General features: G+C 42.2%; 1 protein-coding gene across 2 annotated transcripts in view; it reads right to left on the reverse strand.

Annotated features, from left to right (window-relative positions):
• Positions 1–23,406, reverse strand: part of RBBP8NL (RBBP8 N-terminal like) — a 133,679-nt gene extending 110,273 nt beyond the window's left edge. For both annotated transcript variants that reach the window (XM_069243158.1, XM_069243157.1), the window contains exon 1: positions 23,282–23,406. The gene's annotated coding sequence lies outside the window, so the exon portion shown is untranslated. The remainder of the gene's footprint in view (positions 1–23,281) is intronic.
• Between the last annotated feature and the right edge of the window lie 551 nt (positions 23,407–23,957).

Here is a 23,957-nt window from a genome sequence, read left to right on the forward strand (position 1 = left end):
TAATTGATAAACCTTAGAGTAGGCTTCTCCAACGAGTGGATCGTGAGCTACTGGTTGCACTCCAGTTACCTGTAAGTAGCTCTCCTGGGTGCAAGTGAGACTACTAAATTAGGTGGTTTTGCATGGTTGTATACTAAAATTGAGTGTATTGAAGAATAAAACGTGTGTATTTTCAGAACTTACAAGTGATGCCTGTAAAAAAACAGGTAGATTTCAAAATATATTAAAAGCTGATATTTGAGTAATAAATCATGTGGCATGAGGAGATTTATAGCTAATTCATTAACGTGTTGCCTGGGGCCTTACATGTTTGGCTGCTATGTATTAACCAGCTAAAGGCATTCAAAACTGGCAAAGCCTTTTGTATACTACTGCTGACAACCCTACATGTGCACCAAGATGATTACTGCTGGTAATCTTGTATATGGTGACCAATAATGTAGTCTTGCATGACGGCACTTTTGAAACACCAAAATGTTGAAACATTTGGGTTGAAACACCAAAATGTGAGTAGATCGGGATGATTTTCCTTGAACCTAAGTAGCTCCTATTACTAAAAAGGTTGGAGACCCGTACCTCAGAGATTACAGCACACAAACGTCTGTCTGCCTTATGGAAACACACCAGTGCTTAATTTGTAAATAAAAAGGTGCTGGTGCTCAAAGCTCTCCTCTTAAACACGCGGCTGCTACACTTGAAAGTGAGAGCAGATAATACTGAGGCAGCTAATCCTGAAGCCACCTCGGGCCTCTTCAGTCCATTTACGGCCACTCCTTACCCCTTCAGCTCACTCTTGCAGCTTCCTGCTTTTGCCCTTTCTGACGCTTTTTCGTTTTTCTCTTCCTCCGTCTTTCCCAAGTGTCTTTTGCTCGCAGTAGATGCTTGAGACAGAAAACTAAGTGCCGGCCCTCAGAAATAAGTGCCGGTGCTCTGCACCGGACACAACAAGCACAAATTAAGCACTGAAACACACCAATTCTGCTGCTGCAAAGAAAAGGGACACCTTGCGTGTTTCATGGATATGTCTAAGCATTTCTTGCTTTCTTACAGCCCAGTTCATCTCACTAATTAACAATTCCTTACTGGCCACTCCTACGAACTTTTTTCTTTTGTGTGCCTCCTATTTGCAGCTGAGCGGCTCTAGAAGGGCAAATAGTGAAAATTCGAGAAAGTAAACAGAGCTCCAAATTTCCTTTTTAATTTCTTTGCCAGTTGGTGACTTTGTGATGACCATTGAGATCAGGGGTTGCAAGGGTAGTACAGGGGTCTCAAGGGGCAAGCCAGGGGCAGCAGTGCTAGCCCATTCTATCCCCAATTTACTTCCTGATGAGATAGCCTTCTCTGGGCGAAGTCTTCGTGGTGGTCGCTACCACAAATATTCAGACCTGTGCAAGGTGTGATCCTCTACAGATTCTAAGTGCTGGAGTCCCCTTTGTGCTGGAGAGCCATTTAAAATGTGATGTTTCATTCTTTGTTGTGTTATTCTCTGGTAACGCACACACTACAGACTGAATCATCTCTGGGTGGGGCCCTGAGCAGGAAACCAAATTGGGGATTTGGTGCATTCCGAAGTGGATGGCCTTGAGCTGCTGGTGACACAAAAAAGGGTTGACCTGAGACTTGTTCAACTATAATCAAGACAGATTCACAAAACAAATGTGTCTGTGAATCAAGTTGAACAGTCAATGGGGTTTTTGCACAGAGAGGGGCTCTATCTAGAGCCCAGCTGATTGTTTAAACAGATTTGTGGACTGTTTTCATGCTTGAAGGAAATGTATTCTCTAGCCAGAGTCAATGTACATAAAAGTGTTTTTAATTATTGTAAATGTCCCTGTCTCATTATGCTGCATGTCCCCAACAAAAAGGGAGAATTCACTATGTTCTCATCAGAGTTCTACTGGCACATAGGGTAACCTGGTAGTGCCAGAAGGGCTGGTCTGACAGGTCACTGTGTGGGCCTGATTTTAGGTTATTTTGGGGCCTGTTTGATAATCTAGTGGGGGCATTTTTACTGTTGAATTCCCTGATGTTTCCACAATCATTACCTGTAGCCAGCTCAAATGTACACAGCTTTCCATACCTTGCACAACACCTATACAGAGCCTCTTTACAAGTTGAAAATTGCCCTGGTTTGCAGATTTGGGTCACTTTTTTAACTATGTGATCCAGTAATCAGGGACTTTATTTTGGTGCCTAGGTCTCTTTTCTCTCCCAGTCCGACCCTGGCTCTCACTGCAACTCAAGTTATGAGGTTATTAGTTTGTGAGTATTGCTCTTGGTGTCGAACAAGGAACATGCACTGTAAATACGTACATTTTGTATTGCCATGACTGTGTTAAACAACCACGTCCCGCCAATTCTGTTACGTCTTCTATATGTTCCTGTCCTTGCGGATTGTTGCCTATGTACCTTGCAGTTGCTACAATGGCAGCATATCTTGTCAACATACTTTTTGCTGCAACTTTAATAGATGAACAAATACATCTGTGTAAATCAAGAAAAACAGTAAGACGCACCCACATAGGGTGGAGAAGAGGCTGAGTGGTTCAGTTGCTATCTATGGTAGAGCTAGAAGACCTGACCTCGCTGTCGGATCTTGGATCAGACTTTTCATCTCTGCCAGGACCCGTAAATGGCTCGGGGAGGGAGGCCACAACCCACTCCCCAAAATAAGTAAACTGGCCTCAGGGATGGGGTCCCTGAGGCCTGGAAATGCCACGGCAAGGAGGGAAGTGCAGAACCACCTCCATAATATTAACCAGTGTGCGGTCCCCTCGGACCCTGGCTCTCACTGGAGTGCTTCAAATTAAAAAAAGTGGGAGACTGGCCTCTTTAAGATTCTGGCCCTGGGCGGCCTCTTGAGTGGTTGCTTTCAGACTACTCCACCATGCCTCGAGAGTCAGGATATCCCTACCCTGCCCACCTACATTTTTTAACCTTGTGCAGGACAGGGGATTGAGTTTCCACACCCTAAAATGGTTGCTGCTACATCTTTGTTGATTTGGTGGCATCCAATCAGGTCTTATCTTTAGAACTGTCAGATCTGCAGATCCTCCACAATGTGATATATAAAAATAATTTGAACCTTAATTTCTCAAAAACTACTGAATGGATTTACACCAAATCACAAAAAGTGATCTGGATCAAGATCTAGCTTTCTGCCAAATCTGGTGCGATTCTGCTCAGCCATTTTTGCGGTTTCACTGTTCAGTTTTCCCATGGAAAATAGCATGGAGAAAACAGGCTTTGGAACCCCCACTTTATCCTGACCCTCGCGAGATGGATCACTTTCCCAGAAGAAGGCGAGATGGATGAGACTTCTTTTGGAAAGTTTCCTGAAGATTCGTCAAACGGCGCCAAAGTTATTTGCAAGCCAAAAATTAAATTTCTAATGAAACGGGGTCCTAACTATAACTACTAATTGGCGACTGCCACTGGGTAATATACATATATATTTTGAATTTCATCTTTTTAATGAAAAATTCTGAATTTCCAATGTTCAGTATTTAATTTGTGCCAGTGGTTATATATGGCATGCACCAGTGCTCATTTTTGGGTACTGAGATTTATTTTTCATCATCAGATTTTTACCCAGAGCAAGGGAGCGTAAGGCAGAAGAGGGAGTTAGAAGGAGGAACTGAATGATAGGCAGAGAGTGGGAGGAAGCAGGGATGAGAAAGAGCCAGAAAGAGTGAGATAAAAAGAGGGGAAGTGTAGGGCGGTGAAATCAAAACTAGGCAGCATTAAAAAAAAAAAAAATTAAATAGCACTTGGCAGTGCTGCTAAAGGGATCATAAGAAATATTTGGGCCCTGACACTCACTTTTTTATTTATTAATTTGTTTTTCACAAATTAAGCACTGGCAGTAATATTCTGTCTGCTGTGGCCCAAGGCCTGATGAAGATGTGACTCACATTTAATAACATCTGCAGAAGAGGGGGTGGATACCTGGCACCAAATCCTGTGTCCTTTCCTAGACATCCCTCTGAGACTCCTTATGACTACAAATCCTGTGCATTCCCAGTCCTGACGTCACGTCCGCCTAGGTACTTTAAAACTACTGGTTTCTGTGCTCATCAGTTGATGCTCATACTCCGAAAATGTTACTGCTATGTTAACATAAATTCACAAATCACACTTTGAGTGTCTCAGCTCTAGGTAGAGAAAGGGTCCCATAAGCACCGGCACAGAACACATTAACTGGGATATTTCTTAAAATACTATTATTTTCTGTTTCTTGGGGAACAGAGAGAGATTAGAAGCTGATCTTAGATGAGAAGGAAGGAAATTCAGAATGGTAGAAACGTCGACCCCCAACCCCGCCTGTTTTTATTCGGGAACGAAGAGTTGTTTGTCATCCCCGAACGGAGGTCTACTTGTCTCATGTACACATTAAAGACTGCTAAATGTTTACCGTTATCTTTCTTTAGAAAATTATAGGGGGATCTTAGTAGAAATTAAAAACCTCATTACCCAAACTTTTTAACAACAAATCTTTTCCACATTTTTCATTATATTTATTACGTTTGTTTCTTTTATTTCTATAGAATCCCCTTCCCCTGAGGGTTTCCTATCCCTACACTATCATATTCCAACTTTACTATATATTTTTTCACTTTCTGCAGGGTTGGGCCCTTTGTATTAATTTTTCTAGAATTGTTCTAATAGCTGGACAATGTTGGTACAGAATATGTCACATAATATGTCTTTAATCACACAACACGCTGCAGACGTTGCTTTTTTCATGCCACGTAATTTGTCTTTGCATTCCCACATAATTTCGCAAGTCATGCCACATAATTTAGTCCTCCAGTACGCATACTTGCAATGGGCCAGGCTACATCCAGTAATGCTGCTATGCTAATGTTATGCAAGTCTACAGATGGTAAAGGAGCAACTTGCAGCGCATTAAGAAACAGAACTCACTCTCATGTTCCAATTTGCTTAAATTGCTCACTTTTGCTTGGGAGAGAAATTCTATTTGATGTCAAGGCACAAGGCATGTTCACCCCTTTGGAGGACGATGCATTTAGACTGCACTCATCCCCCAATTGCCTTTACCACATTCGATAGACGACAACAACAGAACCTGCTCATTCTTTGGAGCATCCCTCATTGGCACTGCCAGTCACAGACCAAATGTTCTCAGTAACACAGGAGAGGCTGCTAAACCTGATGGCCTCACAGTCTCCTCTCCATTGGGCAACCCCACAATCTAAACTGAGCCAGATTAATCATGATGTTGCACACACTACTACATATTATGGGGGTGGGCAATGTGTATAATTTGCTTTTGTGTAAATATTCCAAATTTAGGGCATATTATGAGAAATTTCGTATAATTACACAAATACAAAACTGGTATTGGGCACTACTGTATATTTTAGCATGAAATGCATCCTCGTGTGCACTTTGGATGTGAAGGTGCATTTCCCACTAAACAAATAGTGCAAGAATCACAAGCACAGCAACACGTCACAGCCACCCGCGCTCCAGTAGTTTGCGTTGTTCCTGTGCGCGCGCACTAAATTTTTGCAGCGAACATCCACGGCCTGCCAATTCCTTTACCTTTTCTATATGTTCCTATCCTAACTGGCGACTGGTGTGTAATTATATGATATGGCTTAACAGTATAATTTCAGGAATTTCATGTAACAAATGTAAAAATAACTAATTGAAATTAAGTGAGATTAAGCAGGCATAACAGAAATTGCACAACTAAATGTTGCAGTGTGTTCCATGCAATCAGTAAGTTCATAGGACATTCAGCACAATCAGAGCGAATGGAACGTTCTGTCACCAGTTAAAAAAATCCAGAAAGCCAGCAAGAGAGAACTAAAACATTACACAAAGCAATTACACAAAGATTGCATAGAAATCCACCTGTTCAACTTCAAGACGGGACATTTTGCTCAGCTATGTTTGAAAATGTATTTACACCTATGTTCACTAGGTGGACGCGCAGTACACCCATGTTGAATGTTTGGCTCAATGGCTGTTGAGCGCACTGGGGCACTATTATAGGGGCATAAACACTATCTGAGTTCACAATATAAGACATGTATGATGTACATTCTCCTAGTTTGGTAGTTCTACTCCTTGCATCGGAGTTATTATTTAAATACGTGACCACATCCATCAGTCATTACGAACACTGTTTCCAGTCCTGGCATTTTGTGTGATAGCCTAAGGCATTCTGTGCATTGTAGTTTTATTTTCACCATTGAACTAATGAGACTAACACACTTAAATCAATGATTTGTAGGTGAAAAGTTCAGGAATGAAGACAGTGTCCAGTATGACCTGTGGTGAGATGGTCGCCCGGTCCATATGGCATGTAAGTTATAATTCCTTTCCACTGGTTGTGGCTTGTCATTTCGAGCATGCTACTGTTTTGGCATTTCCAAGCATAAGCTAAGCCAAGTTTTCAGGGTAACCACTATTTAAATAATTGTCGCTTCATTTTGTTCTACCTAAATGTGTCTCTTGTGGATATTCTATAAAGCTGGTCTGGCTGCTGCCCTCTGTCAAGGTTTGGATGCTAAGGAGGTCTGTTGAGTCCCCTTCCTGATTACTCAAGGAAAGGGCGACTCCTCTCTTTAGCAACATCAACACCCTGAACTGAACAGCACCTGTGAAAGGTGCCAAATGATGCCTTACCAGTGTCCAATCGTGGAAAAATGCACAAAAGGACAAAAAAAACTTATTGGCAATCTTGAGGCTCTTGCTTGAAGATACAGATAAATACTGAAATTATTAACTAGGCACCAAACTCTTCCTGACATCACGCAAGAAGAACAGAAGGGCAAAAGTGTCCGAAGTAAATCTAGTAGAACTTCCAACCACTAGAAGAACAAATCAGGGACAAAAAATAAAAGGAGCAACAAGTAATAAGGAAACAAATGATACTTGACGCATCCATCATTTGGAATATGACTTCAAACAGTAATTTACATGGCAGGAAATGACTCTACCTCTTCATCTTGTATTGGGAAACTCAGATATTATTCTATGGATAAACCACTATCTTGGAAAGGGCGGTTTATATTGCTTGGCTTTGCCCCTCTCCTGAGACTCATGGAAACACTTGGGCACATGAAGAAGAGGCCCAAACTTGACATCCTTTGCTTAGGATTGAATTCCTCAGTCCCACCCCACCCTCCACGCTGATGCTCTATGTGGGGGGTAGAACACACCTCTAGGTGACTGCGAGTGTGAGACATCAGTGTGGTCTAGCTGGTGAAAATTCTTATCTACGTGCTAACTGCAGTGTCAAGCAACATGCTTACAGAGATTGTGAAGCGAGTCCTTTTTTTCCCACATTTGTTTACACTCTGGTAATCCCTTGGCAGAGCTCCTACTACCAGCACAGTTTTCAGCACAGATGGAACCAGTGGTGGAACCCCCTGATTTAAAATATATCAACTTGCCAAAAAGGTTCTGGGAACACTGTTAATGGAGCCTGCTAGGTCTCAGGCCTTGTCAGCAGTTGAGAAGTTCTTGTCAGCACTAATATTGATTTCGGATTGTGAAGCCTGGATCTGGCAGCAAACTAGGATGTAAAAATATGTATGGAAGCAGGAGGTGACCATACGTACCATTCATGCGCCACTAACTACATGCATGCTTGTACATCAGCTGCCACTAGATGGATAAGGAAGGTTTATAATGTATTTGACTACTACATTGACTCCACTGCCCCTAGCCTACCATGACATCAACTTTTAAAAATTACATTTATTTTAAGTGAGTGAGATTAAATTAATAATGCAAACTTTAACCCTCGCCCTTAATTGTTAAAATGTATTTTATGTTTTAAAAATAATTAACCTTATACGTTTTTTTAAATTAAGTGACCATTACCAGAGTCCATAAATATTTAAATAATTAGTTTCATTAAAAAAAAACCTTAAGCCTTAGTTTTAATTAAATAATTAAATGAAAGCAAAATAAAAAATTATCCCTAATTTAACCCTAATAGTAGTATCTATTTCCCTAATGTAATTTTATTTTACTTAAATTTACCTTATGTAAGGTAACCTTAATTTAACCGAATGACTTCCTTAACTTTAATTTTGTATTAATTCTGATTTTAATCCTAATCATTGATGTATTTAAATTATATATAATAAAAACAAAATTGTTATATTAATCTAACCCTTATGCCAACTGTACTGTACTAAATTTGGCAAATATATATATCTTCATTAAAGTTAATTCATGTGTTTTGGTAGAGTAGCTTTCAATATTGTAGTCACAACAATTGAGTACCATCAGTAAAGGTATTGACGAAGAGGGGCAGCACTATTATAATGTCCCCATGTGCCCCGAGCAAAACTAATGGTTAGATACAGAAGTACTCCTGAGAGAGACAATCAGTAATTATTAGCCTATTTGACAGCTGTCTCAGATTGTGTCTAAATTCTGTGCCACATACAATAGGACATATACTAATAAGATCTTCTAAAAAGGGGAGTTCCAACTCTTTGTGACAAACATAGGCGGAGACACTGTGCAGACCTTCAAGAAACTTCCTTAAACAGGCGTTTCTGCAAGCTGTAATTTCTCTATGTTGGCATAGCCCCAAACACTAGCCTTATACTGAGCCAGAGAGGTACATTTGCATATCTCTTTTGTATATACTATGCAGCTCTTTAGGCGGCCTCCTCCCCAGCCTGGCTGAAAAATCAGTTATGCACAGCAATGGGTGTATTCATCTGCAAGGCTCTGGTTGTAACCAGCTGCATCCAAGAACCCTGAGCATCAAACAGTAGTCCAAGGTAGGAGAAAATGGAAGATAGTGCAAATCAGTATCTCCTACCATGAATCAGTAAAATCTGGTATCCTTTGAACAACATGTCATAATGAATATTTTGACAAATCAATTCTTAAATCTAAATGGGCCATGTATTCCACAAAATGATCTATCAAGGTTCGCAAACCTTTTAGGGGTACGGGCCATAAGTTTTGCGTCTTATGTCTACAATAATATCAGTAAGGGTCTATGTTCAACCTGTAGAATGACATAGCTTTCTTCTTCTAGAATTCTACTCAAGTTGTTAGTAGACACTGTAAGTAGAAATGCCACCAAGATACAGTCCTTCTGTACTGCGCGTATAATATTCAGTTCCTGTACATTCCCCATTAATTCCTAACCTGATTCTGGCCTTGGCATCCAAGTCGATGTTCCTAATAAAATTCACTAAGTTAAGATTGATACCCATCTTAATCATCAGACGACATAACTTGTAATGATATGCACAGTCAAAAGTGCTGGGGCGATCTATAAATGCCAAATAGATATGCCCACTCCTAGCTAATGTGTATTTACCAATAAATAAATTTAAATTGTGAAACTGCTTTATGGTTCCCATCCCCTTTCTGAAGCAGTACTGAGTATCTGCCAAAACTGTATTTTCCTTGGCCCAATTCTCCAGTTTAGAAAGTATTATTCTCCCGGTCACCACCAAAAGTAAATGTAAAAGGGAGATTGGCCGATAACAATTTAGGTCTGGCTTTTCCCCCTTCTAGAACATTGGCACTATCAAAGAGATATACCAATATTTAAACGGGCCAACTCTACAGATCACCCTCAAAATATTAGTGAGTAATGATCACCATACCTTCAGATTGTTTTTTTAAAAGGAAAGTAGGCACCCCATCAGGTTCCCACTACTAGAAAGACTAATAGCATTGAGAACTTCTTCTAATGAAAAAAGTAACAGGAAAATAAGTGTTGTTAACAAGTTTCCAAAAAACACAGCTATCTTTTACCTGCTGGCATTAGTTAATGCTGTCCATGCCTGGGTTTAATTTCCTACTGGCCAATGAAGCCTTATAGGCCTGCCTGCATTTGGCCACTTCATTATTTACCCTGGGTGATCTGTTCAATGCCACCTTCAGTGAGTCTAAGGCTTTCGTATAGCTGGAGTAAAAATGATTCTGATTCCTTCTAGTCTACAGGGTAGTGTGGATAAAACTCGCCTTTTATCTAGCGATCCCTCAGAGGCGTTCTTGATGTACTCATTCTTGGCACTTTCATCATATTGACTAAGGAGTGGTTTTCTTGCAAGTGATTTGAAGGAAAGACTTAAAAAATATATCTACTTCATTTATACAAATACTATTTGAAGTAGCCACTTTTAACTCATCAATGCATTCTGTTCCGCTAGCCTTCAACTCATTATATGGGCATATCATTTTGACACTCTGGCCATTAGGATCACTTAACCATTTAAATGCATCCTAAAATTTATAATTGATAACTTCAATACACTGGTGACTAAAATTAAGTTGATTGTTGATCCGTAATCTCTGCTCATAATAGTGTACTCGAAAAAGGCTTGCGGTACATAGACCTCATTGGCAAAAGGCAGGTCAAAATTAAAAAGTAAATTATTTCGTTTTTCACCATACACATCTTGGTCAAAATGAGATATGCCTTGGTCAGTATGGTCCACATATCCACATACTTCTGGCCAGGCTCATAGGCGAGTGTTAAAGTCTCCTCTCCCCACCACGTAATTATTCACACCTTTCGCAGATCAGAACTCTTCTAAATCCTTTACAATACTGTCAACCACAACAGCTTTCTCTGAGGTAAAGATATTGTATAATAATAAAAACACATAAATGCATGTTTCAGAAATGTTAAAGCCAATCACCTGATAGTACGGGGAATCAATTTTTTTGCTAAACATTTTCCCTGAGATCAAAGTGGAATCATAAGTGACAAGGATCCCCTCTGCACAACCTGCAATGTAAGGCATCACCTGGATATACAATGAGGTATAACCAATTAATATGGGAACTGTCAGTGTCCCATGACTCCTGAAAACACATGATCAGAAACTGTTTTACAAAGGAGAACCAATCTGAGTACTACGTCTTATTCCTAATACAAGATACATTCCAATAAAGGAGATTAGTCGTGCCTACATGATTAGAAATTTCTTTGGGATTATTTTAATCTGACTGGTTTATATTGTATGACCCAGGGGTGGCAGAGACCAAATAGATACTTCTGTGATCCTATGGAACTTTCTATGTTTGGGTTGGAGCTAAAAGACCCAAGATTATTAGTCGCTGAGCTTGTCTTTTCTTCATCCCTAGGGGACGAGGCAGAAAAGCCAATGCCAGTGCACTGATCCATGTCAATCTTTTGCATTCAAATCCCTTAATGTAGCAAAACGAATCATGGTAGGAATATTAAATACATAATCACCACGCTTCCTTTCCTGATCAGACACATACATGTATGTCATTAAGACCTCTTAAATCAGAGGGTGTATAAAAAAGCCCAATGGTTTGGCACTAATCTTTGTATTTAGCATCCATTCCTCTCCCAGGTGATAAACAACCTTCCCAACCAAATTTGGGGATCTAAAATGTATTACCGCACATGCCCCTGCCAGAATCTCTCTTTGGACTCCCACCCACCTCCTTACCCTACAAACCATATTAACCTCATTAAAGTATTGACTGGTAAATCCTGTTCTCCGTCCCATCTAATTGATGAACCCAGGTCTCTGATTGCTTGTGGTCAAGTGGCAGAACGTTCTTAAAAAATAATGACATATTGCGTAGCCTTTGGTGATAGGTCTAATTTGACTTGTTGGGTGGAAAAATGCTGAGTGGCTATAGGAGCAATCAATGGCAATCAATGAAGGTAGTCTTAAGTGGCTCGCTCATATCAGGCCCCCTATAGCTATTATCCTCTGAAAGAAGGCCCCCACCAACAACCAACACTCCTTCCCGTACTTTGAGATTCTCCTCTGCAGTTATTGCACTACATCTGGCTGATTCGTCATTAAGGGTTGTTTTGGTTGTAACAACCTGGCAATCCAACACAGTTTTATCTTCCTGTATCACAGTAAGACATTTACTACCAATGTTTTCGACCTCCTGTAATCTGGAAAGTATTGAACCCAATGAGTTTTTGACCATCTCCTCCAGACCATTTATGGACATCATAAAATTAGTTATATCTCCACTAGAGGTTTTGTGGGCCAGTTGAAGTTTTGTCCTATTCTTATGACTGCTCGCACTTCCGTCCTGCTGCGTATTCCCAACTACTCCAGGCATATTGGACTCTGCTTCATAGCTATTTTCCTCTTCCTCATTGTCGTAGGGGTAGTGTCAGACACAGTTCTAGTAGCTCTATCAATTGTTAGGGCTTCACAGGACAAACAGGGATGTTTTTTAGGTCTTCTCAGTCATCCCCTTCTCACTGCCGGGCCTCTCAAGGCCTCCGCCTCTCACCGTAGGGAGCTGTGGGCGATGATGTCCAGCCTCCAATGAGGCTCTAGGAAATGTTTGTCCCACGCTGCGGGAGCTCCCAGCTGTTTTCATGTGCCTGCTAGGCTCGCTCCAAAGGCCTTCGCCCCCTCAATGTATGGAGTTGTGGATGTTGAAGTTCAGCCTCTAATGAGGCTCAAGGGAATGCGCCTCCCATGCTGTGGGAGCTCCCAGCAGCATCCATTACTCCACCTCTTGGTTCTCTTTGCATATCCCACCACATGTTACTTTTAAGGAGATCCCTCAAGGAGCTACTAAACTTAAGCAAAAAACTCCACCAGAGGTGGAGTAATTTATACTGCTGGATGTTTCACTCAAAATTGGTGCTACCTTGTTTTTGGTCCTGATATTGAACTGGTTTCAAAGTCATTTTTATTGGGGCAAAAACATTGACAAGTATGCTACAGGATTGATTTTAATCAGGATCTTTCACACCATACTCTGATTCTGAGTTGGGTCATTGAATTGTACATTCATGTCAGCCACTAGCTCTGTATACAGGGAGTGCAGAATTATTAGGCAAGTTGTATTTTTGAGGATTAATTTTATTATTGAACAACAACCATGTTCTCAATGAACCCAAAAAACTCATTAATATCAAAGCTGAATATTTTTGGAAGTAGTTTTTAGTTTGTTTTTAGTTTTAGCTATGTTAGGGGGATATCTGTGTGTGCAGGTGATTATTACTGTGCATAATTATTAGGCAACTTAACAAAAAACAAATATATACCCATTTCAATTATTTATTATTACCAGTGAAACCAATATAACATCTCAACATTCACAAATATACATTTCTGACATTCAAAAACAAAACAAAAACAAATCAGTGACCAATATAGCCACCTTTCTTTGCAAGGACACTCAAAAGCCTGCCATCCATGGATTCTGTCAGTGTTTTGATCTGTTCACCATCAACATTGCGTGCAGCAGCAACCACAGCCTCCCAGACACTGTTCAGAGAGGTGTACTGTTTTCCCTCCTTGTAAATCTCACATTTGATGATGGACCACAGGTTCTCAATGGGGTTCAGATCAGGTGAACAAGGAGGCCATGTCATCAGATTTCCTTCTTTTATACCCTTTCTTGCCAGCCACGCTGTGGAGTACTTGGACGCGTGTGATGGAGCATTGTCCTGCATGAAAATCATGTTTTTCTTGAAGGATACAGACTTCTTCCTGTACCACTGCTTGAAGAAGGTGTCTTCCAGGAACTGGCAGTAGGACTGGGAGTTGAGCTTGACTCCATCCTCAACCCGAAAAGGCCCCACAAGCTCATCTTTGATGATACCAGCCCAAACCAGTACTCCACCTCCACCTTGCTGGCGTCTGAGTCGGACTGTAGCTCTCTGCCCTTTACCAATCCAGCCACGGGCCCATCCATCTGGCCCATCAAGACTCACTCTCATTTCATCAGTCCATAAAACCTTAGAAAAATCAGTCTTGAGATATTTCTTGGCCCAGTCTTGACGTTTCAGCTTGTGTGTCTTGTTCAGTGGTGGTCGTCTTTCAGCCTTTCTTACCTTGGCCATGTCTCTGAGTATTGCACACCTTGTGCTTTTGGGCACTCCAGTGATGTTGCAGCTCTGAAATATGGCCAAACTGGTGGCAAGTGGCATCGTGGCAGCTGCACGCTTGACTTTTCTCAGTTCATGGGCAGTTATTTTGCGCCTTGGTTTTTCCACACGCTTCTTGCGACCCTGTTGACTATTTTGAATGAAACGCTTGATTGTTCGATGATCATGCTTCAGAAGCTTTGCAATTTTAAGAGTGCTGCATCCCTCTGCAAGATATCTCACTATTTTTGACTTTTCTGAGCCTGTCAAGTCCTTCTTTTGACCCATTTTGCCAAAGGAAAGGAAGTTGCCTAATAATTATGCACACCTGATATAGGGTGTTGATGTCATTAGACCACACCCCTTCTCATTACAGAGATGCACATCACCTAATATGCTTAATTGGTAGTAGGCTTTCGAGCCTATACAGCTTGGAGTAAGACAATATGCATAAAGAGGATGATGTGGTCAAAATACTCATTTGCCTAATAATTCTGCACTCCCTGTATATGCATTGTATATAGCACTTGTGCACTTTATTTCGCGTATTCACTTTCACTGCATCATTTCTTGGAACAACTTTTTTTATACAATCTTTCTATATATGTCTTTGTATATATTTTACAAAGAACCTCATTGTTGATCATAATAAACTGAATTGATTGATGTCTCCATGACAGGCAATCAGTTGATAGCCTTTTAAAAATTGCCAAGAAAGTAAGGCTTATGCTTCCCCTAATGGGACCATTGTTTTGTTGAATTATTGTCCTGCACAGGTTCTCAGGGTTATAGAGCTGTTATCTTGCATAGTTTATCTAATGAGGGCAGAGGGATTTTGGTAATCAACAGGATTGATAGAGGCCAGTGGTATGAGGAGGTACATAATTGGAATATGCCATATGGTATCCTAGCTCAGTGTCAAAATCAATATCTGTCTGCACATATATCAGATTCTCAATATTGGCGACCAACATACCTTGAAGGAACGTAGGTGTGCATTAAGAACAGTATATCTGTTCGTACTGGCAATAAGAAAGTGTACTATTGACTTTGTATTTTTGAAACTTGAAAAAAACTAATACATTAAAAAGAAAAGGATATCTATTTTTTAATTATAAATAATGAAAAACATATAGCACAGGAAATGTAAAGTACTGGCCCATCAGCCCTGGAACTGAAGGCAGAAATCTGTCATGGTGCAACCGAACCAATGGCTGCAATGGACTGAGCCACTGCCCGATGCTAAGTGGGCGGAGGCAAAATGTGAAAAACAGCTGAACCGACCAATCAGCGGAGAAGGCAGACTTGAAGCCCTGCTAAGTTTGTGTATATGCATTTTTATTTATGCTTTGTATGGATGACAAAACGCTGATGAGACGGCTAAATCTATCTTTACGGCAGGCTTAAAAAAAAAGCTCAGTTTAAGGTGCCAAATTCACATTTTAATGTGGCCACAAGGCTGCATCATAATGGTCCACACAACAGCAACATTGAAAGCAGCATAAATACAACCACAACTGCATCTTAATAATGTATTGTGTCGTGGAAAGTGCTCTGATTTTATTAATGGCCTTCTGTGAATTTAATCCAAGGACAAAAAACTGTTATTGTGCCATTTTCCTTGAAATACTGTTTAAATATTCAGACAGCACAAGAGCCGCCTCGTGCAAAGCACAGCCACTTGGGATGCAGGGGCACCGCACAGCATCACAGCTCGTGCAACCTTACAAAGTGTTTCTGTTTATTATAGCTTTTGATGCACAAGCCAGTCTGTGTCAGCCTCCCTCCCAGGAAGAGCTCCTGGCTAGGTTGTGTTCAGAAATGTTTTGGTTGGGCAGTTGCAGTGCCTTTTACCTACATGCATTTTAAAGAAGTCCTACTTTGGGTGGTGGGGGTGATATTCCTCCGCCATTGCTGCCATCACACATCACTGTAGATCAGAGGTCTCCAAACTATTTAATGCCGCGCCCCCCCAGTTGAAAAATAAAAATCATTGGGCCCCCCTCAGAATTTTTCACAATTATTTTATAAACATGGCAATGTTTAAATATGTCTAAACCTATTTAAACATTGCAGTTAGGTACTGTTACCTTTTTAAAACTGCAATAACATCCTCCTGCTTAAAATAAAGGCCTGTTATCTGTATAATATTTATTTTGGCCAGAATCTGGGGCCCCCCTGGGATCACTTCAGGCCCCCCTAGGGGGGCCCGCCCCCCAGTTTGAAGACCTCTGCTGTAGATCAGCACACTTCGTAAGGCGTGACAGAACGCGAAATATAGAATTTAGAAAAGTAGACGCTTGCCAGATTCGTAATTATACCTGGAGGTGTTAATATCCATCCGTTGAAGCCTGAAAGTGGCCCACACTCCACGCAAAGACTTGCTGCTGCAGACATTCGCGACCTTTTCTCTCTCCCCTCATCTGCACCCTGCTTGGCTATCACTCATTTCCATTTTATAAATTGTCTGTTTTTTTTATTTTAAACATCTTTTTATTTCAAGATGTGCTCAGGATACAAACTTTGCCACAAGCTTTGACCACATAGAAAGCGTATGGTCTAAAATAGCATCATAGAGTTAGAATGCGTTAAGTAGCCCCATTACCATCAAAATCTCATGGGTATATCCCTCTGAGTCAGTATGTACTACCTCCTCCACGCCCCCCTGTAGGACTCTTCCCTCCTTCCCTGACTTATCCCCCCCATGTCTCGATATGCAACCCACTTCGCCCATATTTTCTCAAATTTCTTCTGACATCCCCTGCTTTTATAGATCACCTGCTCAGCCCGCTGGCACGAGTCCAGGTCATGCTCCCAGTCTGCCATCCCGGGGGACCGCCCGCTCCCCACCCCCTTGCTATATTTCACTTGGCGACCCCGGCTGCCAACTGGAACCAAATCTTTGCATATTTGGGACACACCTCTTCTCCCGTAATACACAAGAGAATCTTAAATGTTGTCAACCTCTCCATAGGCTGAGAGAGTTGTAATATGTAAGAATATAATCTACAGAAATATAGCCTGACATAAATATTGTGTCCTAAATATTATTTACATCTATAATTATAGAAGTATAACACTAAATTACATGGATGTTTTGACCGAGGGGTTCTGAGTGACATTAAACAGACAACAAGAGCGTGACTTGTCTATGATGTCACTCAGAACCTTGAGTTGAAAAACATCCCTGTAATTCACTTTTTACCTATCTATAATTTTATGTTCTGTATGGCCCCAAAATCATCTGCCCCTGCTTTGAACTGCTATGCAGGGAGCCATACATACCATGGCCTCTGTTATGTATCCCTGTCCCAAAATTTTAAAAATACTTACCTGCCATCCATGACCATCCCCCACGACCTTTCTTCTCCCTCCTGCAGCTGTGCTTCCTGCGTTCAGTCAAGGCAGGCATGCAGGACTGCGCAGACAGGCTCTCACACAGACCTGCCAGCCTGGCCTGGAAGGCCTTAATGACATCACAACAGTGGGCAACGAGTTTTGATAGTAGCTCTCTTTGAGGGCCATACACAACAAAGATATTGTTCCACTAGGTGTAGATTTTCTATTATTAACTCAAATAGGGCGATATGTTTTGTAAACTTTATTTAGGACACAATATTTATGTCAGACAATATTCTGCCCACTATATTCTGGTATTATACCAAGGAACCATTGTAATCATAGTTGATTACAAAAAGAATAATGACAACAAACCAAAAACAATAGATTTGGGACCAAAATTGCTCAAGCTAACAGGTCTTCATATGTTTCCTAAAATCTGAAAGTGCTGGTGCAAGTCTAAGAGTCTGTGAAAGGGAAATCCAAAGCCTTCGTGGCCAGAATGATGCTCAAACAGGCAGCAGGTTTGCTGAAGGTGTTATAGAGTCATCCAGAGATCTTCAGGTTGGATGCGAGGGAGGAGAGTAGATGTAGGATAAATAAGTTTTTGTTTGTCTTATTATATTAGTAAGACAGGCCAACCGCTGTCAAGGTGTGCTGTTCTACTAATACCTGCAGGGCAGGGGACAGGAGCAATGGTCGACGATGGTAATCGGGTAACAAAGATTTAACATTGCAGAACTATCAAAGCAGAGAACGGAGTAGATACCACAGACAAGGAGTAAGTTGACCTGAACATTTCAAAGGAATCCCTATCTTTTTTGTTTCTTGATTTTTTTCATATATTGTAACACTAAGGATCTCAGTTTGGCGGAAAAGGATGCCCGCCAAACTCCTGCAGGTCATGAGACCACCAGTGTGGTCTCCTTCCCGCTGGCTCTATTATGTGTTTCCTGCTGGGCTAGTGGGCGGAAAAACAGTTTCTGTCTGCTGGCCCAGCGGGAAACACACAACAACATTGACGCCAGCTCATAATAGAGCCGGAGGCAATGCGGTTGTGCATCGGGTGCACCAGCACCTGTCGTGCAAATCACTGTCTGCAAAGCAGACAGTGATTTGCGCGATGGGGCTGGCCAGGGGGGCCCCCGCACTGCTGATGCCAAGTGCATGGCCAGTGCAGGGCCCCCCGTCCCTGCCAGCATTTACATGGCGGAGAGAGGGGTCGAAATCCCCTGGGCAGCGCTGCCCTGGCGGATTCAGACCGCCGGCACCGCCAGGCCGTCTGGCGCCCAAAAACTGGCGGTGTCAGTGGTCCGACCGTGATGCATTTGCCACGGTCATAATGTTGCGGTCAGCCCGCTGCTTTGGCGGCGGTCCGACAGTGACCCTGTCATAATGACGCCCTAAATTTCCAATAAAATTCAAGTTCCACAAAAAGTGATTGAATATTATGATGCTAGACTAAGCGGCTGAGTAATGCCAAACACAACTCTTGGAACTAAGTAATAAAGTACTTTAGTTCACAAAACTGCATTAAACTTTGAATGTTTATTTATTTATTTGTTGAAATACGGTACAGAATGAGAGTTGTACAAAGAAAAGACAGGACATTTTGTCAATGAGTGACACATAGATGTGCAAAAGTGAGAGGACTGCTGGTGTTCCCACCATTTACAGTTAGTGTCACAATTTCTCAGAATCAATGTGGTTTCTGGGCAGCCACCCGTAACAGTAGGAATCATGGGAGAGACACAGCAGGAATACCCAAAGGGGGAGAACAAGTATAGAGGAGGAGATCACAGATCTTACGGTGATCCACCGGACAGGTACATGGACAGAGTAGATGATCTTGGAAGCGGTTGCCTGGATGGAAATTGGCAGCCTTCCTGGGCCTTATTTTCACTCTTAGCAGAAATTAGGTCATATATATTGGGAAGACTGGATGGGTCTAGTGATCTTAGTCTGCAGAAACTAAGTTCAGTAGATGGACAGAGGGACCATTATATGCACGGTGATATAAAGGCTGTTTGGGGTGTGGTCCTTACCTACATTAAAATGTGGGCGTAGCCGTCTCATGGGTCTAGGTCCATATAATCAGCTACATGCCAAAATATAGAGGTTAATAATGTCAACTTGTGCATATATATTTCCCCAAATATTGACTAACAACAATTTTGTCAAGGTAACTATACATGGGGAAGTTTAGATTGTTTATTCTGACTCTTCATCTGCTTACTTCATAATATGTTCTTAGCCAATATTATGGAGTCACTGTAAAAGCAGGTGAATATTTAAAGCTCAATGGGGCATATTTATGAGCCCCTAGCCCCATCTTGCGCCACATTTTCGGCATTTATTTCAACGCAAATGTGGCTTTAAAGTGGCATTTCCCACGCCCCATATTTACAAAGTGGTGCAATGCTTGCATTGTGCCACTTTGTAAACCCTTGTGCCACATTATGTCTGCGCCAGGCATAATGTATGCAAGGGGGGCGTTCCCCCATTAGGAGGGCGCCATTTATTTTGGCACTTTTAACGCCTGCTCAGAGCAGTTAAAAGGGAGCTTCCATTATTCAGAATGGGCCCCTATGTACTCTGCAGGAGTAGTGCCAACATTTTGGGGCTACTCCTGCAGAGTACATCAATAGCGGCACATAGAATGATCCCCCCTACCCAGCGCCATGGTATGCCATATTTTAAATACGGCGCACGCTTGGCGGCAGTAGGGGGTGCTAAAGCTGCCCCAATATTTGGTAGAACACAGTAAAAGCAGGTAGAGGGGCAGACAGGCTGAATCTAGGTCCGTATCTGCTTAGCGTTGCACAGATTGAATAATGTTTGTGCAAGGCCGGCTGGACATAGAGGTCTGTACCTTCAGAGGATGGCAGACCAGGTGAGTCTTTGTCCACAAGTGCAGGTGGATGGACAGACTGGACAACACTGTGTCCATATCTGCTGGGACACAGGCAGACTGGCAAAATCTGTGTTTAACCTTTAAGGGGAAGGGCAGGCTAGTTTGGGCCACTGGAGTCCATGCCTGCCATCAATGCATGCGGCTGCTTTCACCGTAGTTCTCCACATTTGGGTTTTCCAATTCCCCCCATGAAGGGAGAACGGGTCTGTCTGGCGCCAAAAGACGATGCATCTTTTTGCTTTGTGCTCATTTGATTTTTATATCTGAAACCCTTATAGTCCCCTTGGAAAAACACACATAGCACGGTCTTTGAGTCGCTATGGTGCAGCTAACCCTTCAGACTGAAACAGAAGAAAACCTGCTGATGACAACACACATGGTTTTACCAGCTTGCACCTCTGAGTAGTTAAATAGATTAGCACAGCATTTCATTCATGTACATAACAACACCCCAAGTATTACATCCTGGCCTGGAGTCCCAGGCACGATGCAGTGAGCTGCAGAGGGTGTGAATGAGTGATCTGTGCCCAGCAGATGTGGGCAGCTGATATTTCTGGGGAGGCAGCCTATTAACTACTTATGGGGTGCATTCATATTAACTTGTATGTTACTTGCAAGTGTAATAAAGATAATTTAAAAAACAAACTACCTGCTGGTGATCATTACATTGGTGGTAAGAAGATCGTATTCAGGTGCGAGTCTAATCGCCCATCAAAGGACTTTTGAGAGGGGCAAGAGGAAGACCAGCCATGGAGCCATCTTGGAGGTATCAAAGTGTGAACCGTAGGGGGGGTGTCCCAATGAAAAGAAGACCACTGTGGTTAATAAAACGTTGAAATGTGTGACAAGACAGTGCTTACTTTGTGCCCGTGGTTGCTGGTGGTGGGCACTGGCACTCATTTGTGGGAACCAGGGCATATCTTTCATCAGTAGAGCTTGACCCAAATCAGAAGAAAGAATTGGGAAGGGAAAAAAGGAAGTGGGAATGATAAGAAACAGTGTAAAAAGAATGAACCAGGAATAAAAAGGGGCCTGCAAGAGTGGGATACATATAGGAAGCGCATGGGGATGGAAGGAATAGATATGACGTGGAATTAAGCCGAGGCAGCCCTGGTATTCAGGAGCCCCAGTATTCGGCCATTACCTGTGTCAGACTAGAAAGGGAAACTTTCAATGCATGCACTTATATTTTTCCCAAATAAAACACTGGACAAGGTGCTGGGTGGGGTGTGTGTTTTAACAGCGCCCTGTTTATGTCACTGTGTGTTTTGTTATGAGCCCTACTGATGTATGGACTTGATGTGTGAAGTAGTTGTGTCAATTTGTGGCTGTGCAATCTATACTTGTGTGGTTCTATCTATGAGCAGCTTTAGGTCTGGATTGACAGAACTTGGTGTATCATTCCGCCATCTAAAGAGTGCATGTCTTGCAATGCATGAGAGAAGAGTTTACATATTTAAAGTGCACTCAGTCATCACATATTAAAACCATTATCTCACAGATGCATTAAATATAAAGAAAAAACAAACCTTTTTTTTTTTACCTTTTCTGACTGCAGCATGCTTTTTTAATGGATTAGCCAGAACTCAAAATGCGAGTCAGACACAATGGTTTTGCCAGTGCTTGTTATTTAAGATGTGATGTGCTGTATTTTGTGTATTGGTGGTGTAGCTCCTCTAATGTAGTTGTGACTGCCAGGAAGGATGTTTTATGCCACAGTTTATATTGCCAGTGAATGATGATGGCATGACATACAATGTGCTGGGACTGAATGCTCTGTGTATCCTGCAGATGCATTTGGGTGGCAGGTGTTTCAGCAGTAAGGTTGTGTTAGCTCCTCCTGGTCTTTGTGATCACTTATGGATCTGTAACCTGTAACTATGATAGAGAAGTTCCTTTCATATTATTGCCTGCGAGAGCTCTCTTTGTTACACTGCCACCAACCCTAAGGGTGTACAACACACAGCAGTAGCCTCTTAACAATCACAAACCCCTACTGTCAGCCCTCAGCAGCCTTCTGTCAAGCAAAGCACCTGCACCATCCTCTTAGGGTACAACAACACAACATCAAGCGTAAAGCAGAGGTGTGTTAACATGTTTAATATCTCCAGGTTCCACGGTCAACAACTTCACGCAGAGACCGCATGCCAGTCTCGTCAGCATAATCCCTAGATCAGTGGTTCCCAACCTTTTGACTTCTGTGGACCCCCACTTTATAATTGCTGGAACCTGGGGACCCCCGCTGAATCATTATTAGAATCTGGGGACCCCCCACTGAGTCATTATTGAAAGCTGGGGACCTAATATGTTAGATATTATTTAATTTTCTGAGCAGTCGCGGACCCCCTGAGGAGGCTTTGCGGACCCCCAGGGGTCCCTGGCCCACAGGTTGGGAACCACTGCCCTAGATCACACCTCAAGTTCACCACTAGAAAATATCTCCCTGCACTTCTGCCTAACCACAAGATCATAACAGCCTAAGCATGGGACACAACTCAGCTTAACCTCTGGGCTACATCTCATCCCAGTCTATGCCACTAATCAATTTTTCCAATAAAGGACATAACACCATTGAGAATACAACTAAATTGAACCACTCCACCACAGCTCAACCTAACTATTGGACCACATCTCAACTTAATCACTAGTTCACAATCTACCTTAACCATCAAACCACACCTTAATTTAGTCACTGGACAACACCTTAGTTTAACCACTAAACCCCACTTCAGTTTAACCACCAAACCACACCTTAATTTAACAAATGGACCACAGCTCAAATTAATTGCAGAGCAAACTAAATGTAATAGTGGAACACAACTAAGCATCCTCTCGAACAGGGTTGAGCTTCATCACAAAAACCAGATATCAACTTTATTACTGCAACACAGCTTAACTAAAGCTCTACAGTACATTGGAATTTGTATTGAGATTTCAATTTCAATTTCAATAAAGCCTTGAAGATCATCTATGAGAGATCAGGGAAATAGCATTGTTACGAAAAAACACATCAGTGCATTGGTTTGCAGTAGCTATTTTTCTCTTTGTAAGAAGGAGCTCCACTGGCTGAGTATGCGTGTGGAGGCTGCATGCTATGGTGACTCTGTACGCACAAGTGGCCTCTCACATTATCCGGGCATTATCTCTGCATTAATGAACAGTTCGCTGGTACTCACCTCTGAAGTCTGCCTTCTCCCCTTCACGTCCAGTCTTCAAGGTTAACCCCGGGTGGCCGGAGGAAGCCCTCAACGCGCACTTAGGAACAGAATGAGTGAGCGACGAGTGAACTTGTGCGGGCACTGAGCAATATCTGAATATTTTTTTCTCTTTTTCTTCACCCAACCGGCCATTCCAGTTTCTTTTCCTCCAGCCCAGAAGCAGAAACAAGGTGAACCATATTACGAGTTGTCAAACCGGTTGCACCAAGCTGCTCAGAGTGGTGGAACAGGTATGGTTCAAGCACAGGGAGAGGCCCATGCTTGGCAATAGGCCCTTGTTCCTCTGTACCCAGACACAGATGCAGAGGAAGGAAGGGTTCGACCTCAGTGACCTGGGCAGATCAGGAGCCCACACCAAAGAATGAGATATATTTTATCTTCTGCCCTTGCAACCACAACGCAGGTTGGATAAGGCCGCCCTAAGGGCTCAGAAGGTTGACTTTGGAAGTCGACCTGCACCTTGAGCAGTGCATATGGAAGACTGCCTACAAAGGGCAGCATTGCACCGTGGAGACAACCCCTGCATCCTACGCCTCTAGGCGCACACTACCTCGCCTGTGTTTACTCATGCTTTGTATTTCTCTTGCATAGTACTACCTGTGACTGAAAGCAACTACAAAGCGCTTGAGTGCGT

This window comes from Pleurodeles waltl, chromosome 7, assembly GCF_031143425.1.
Source record: "Pleurodeles waltl isolate 20211129_DDA chromosome 7, aPleWal1.hap1.20221129, whole genome shotgun sequence".
NCBI classification, from domain to species: Eukaryota; Metazoa; Chordata; class Amphibia; order Caudata; family Salamandridae; genus Pleurodeles; species Pleurodeles waltl.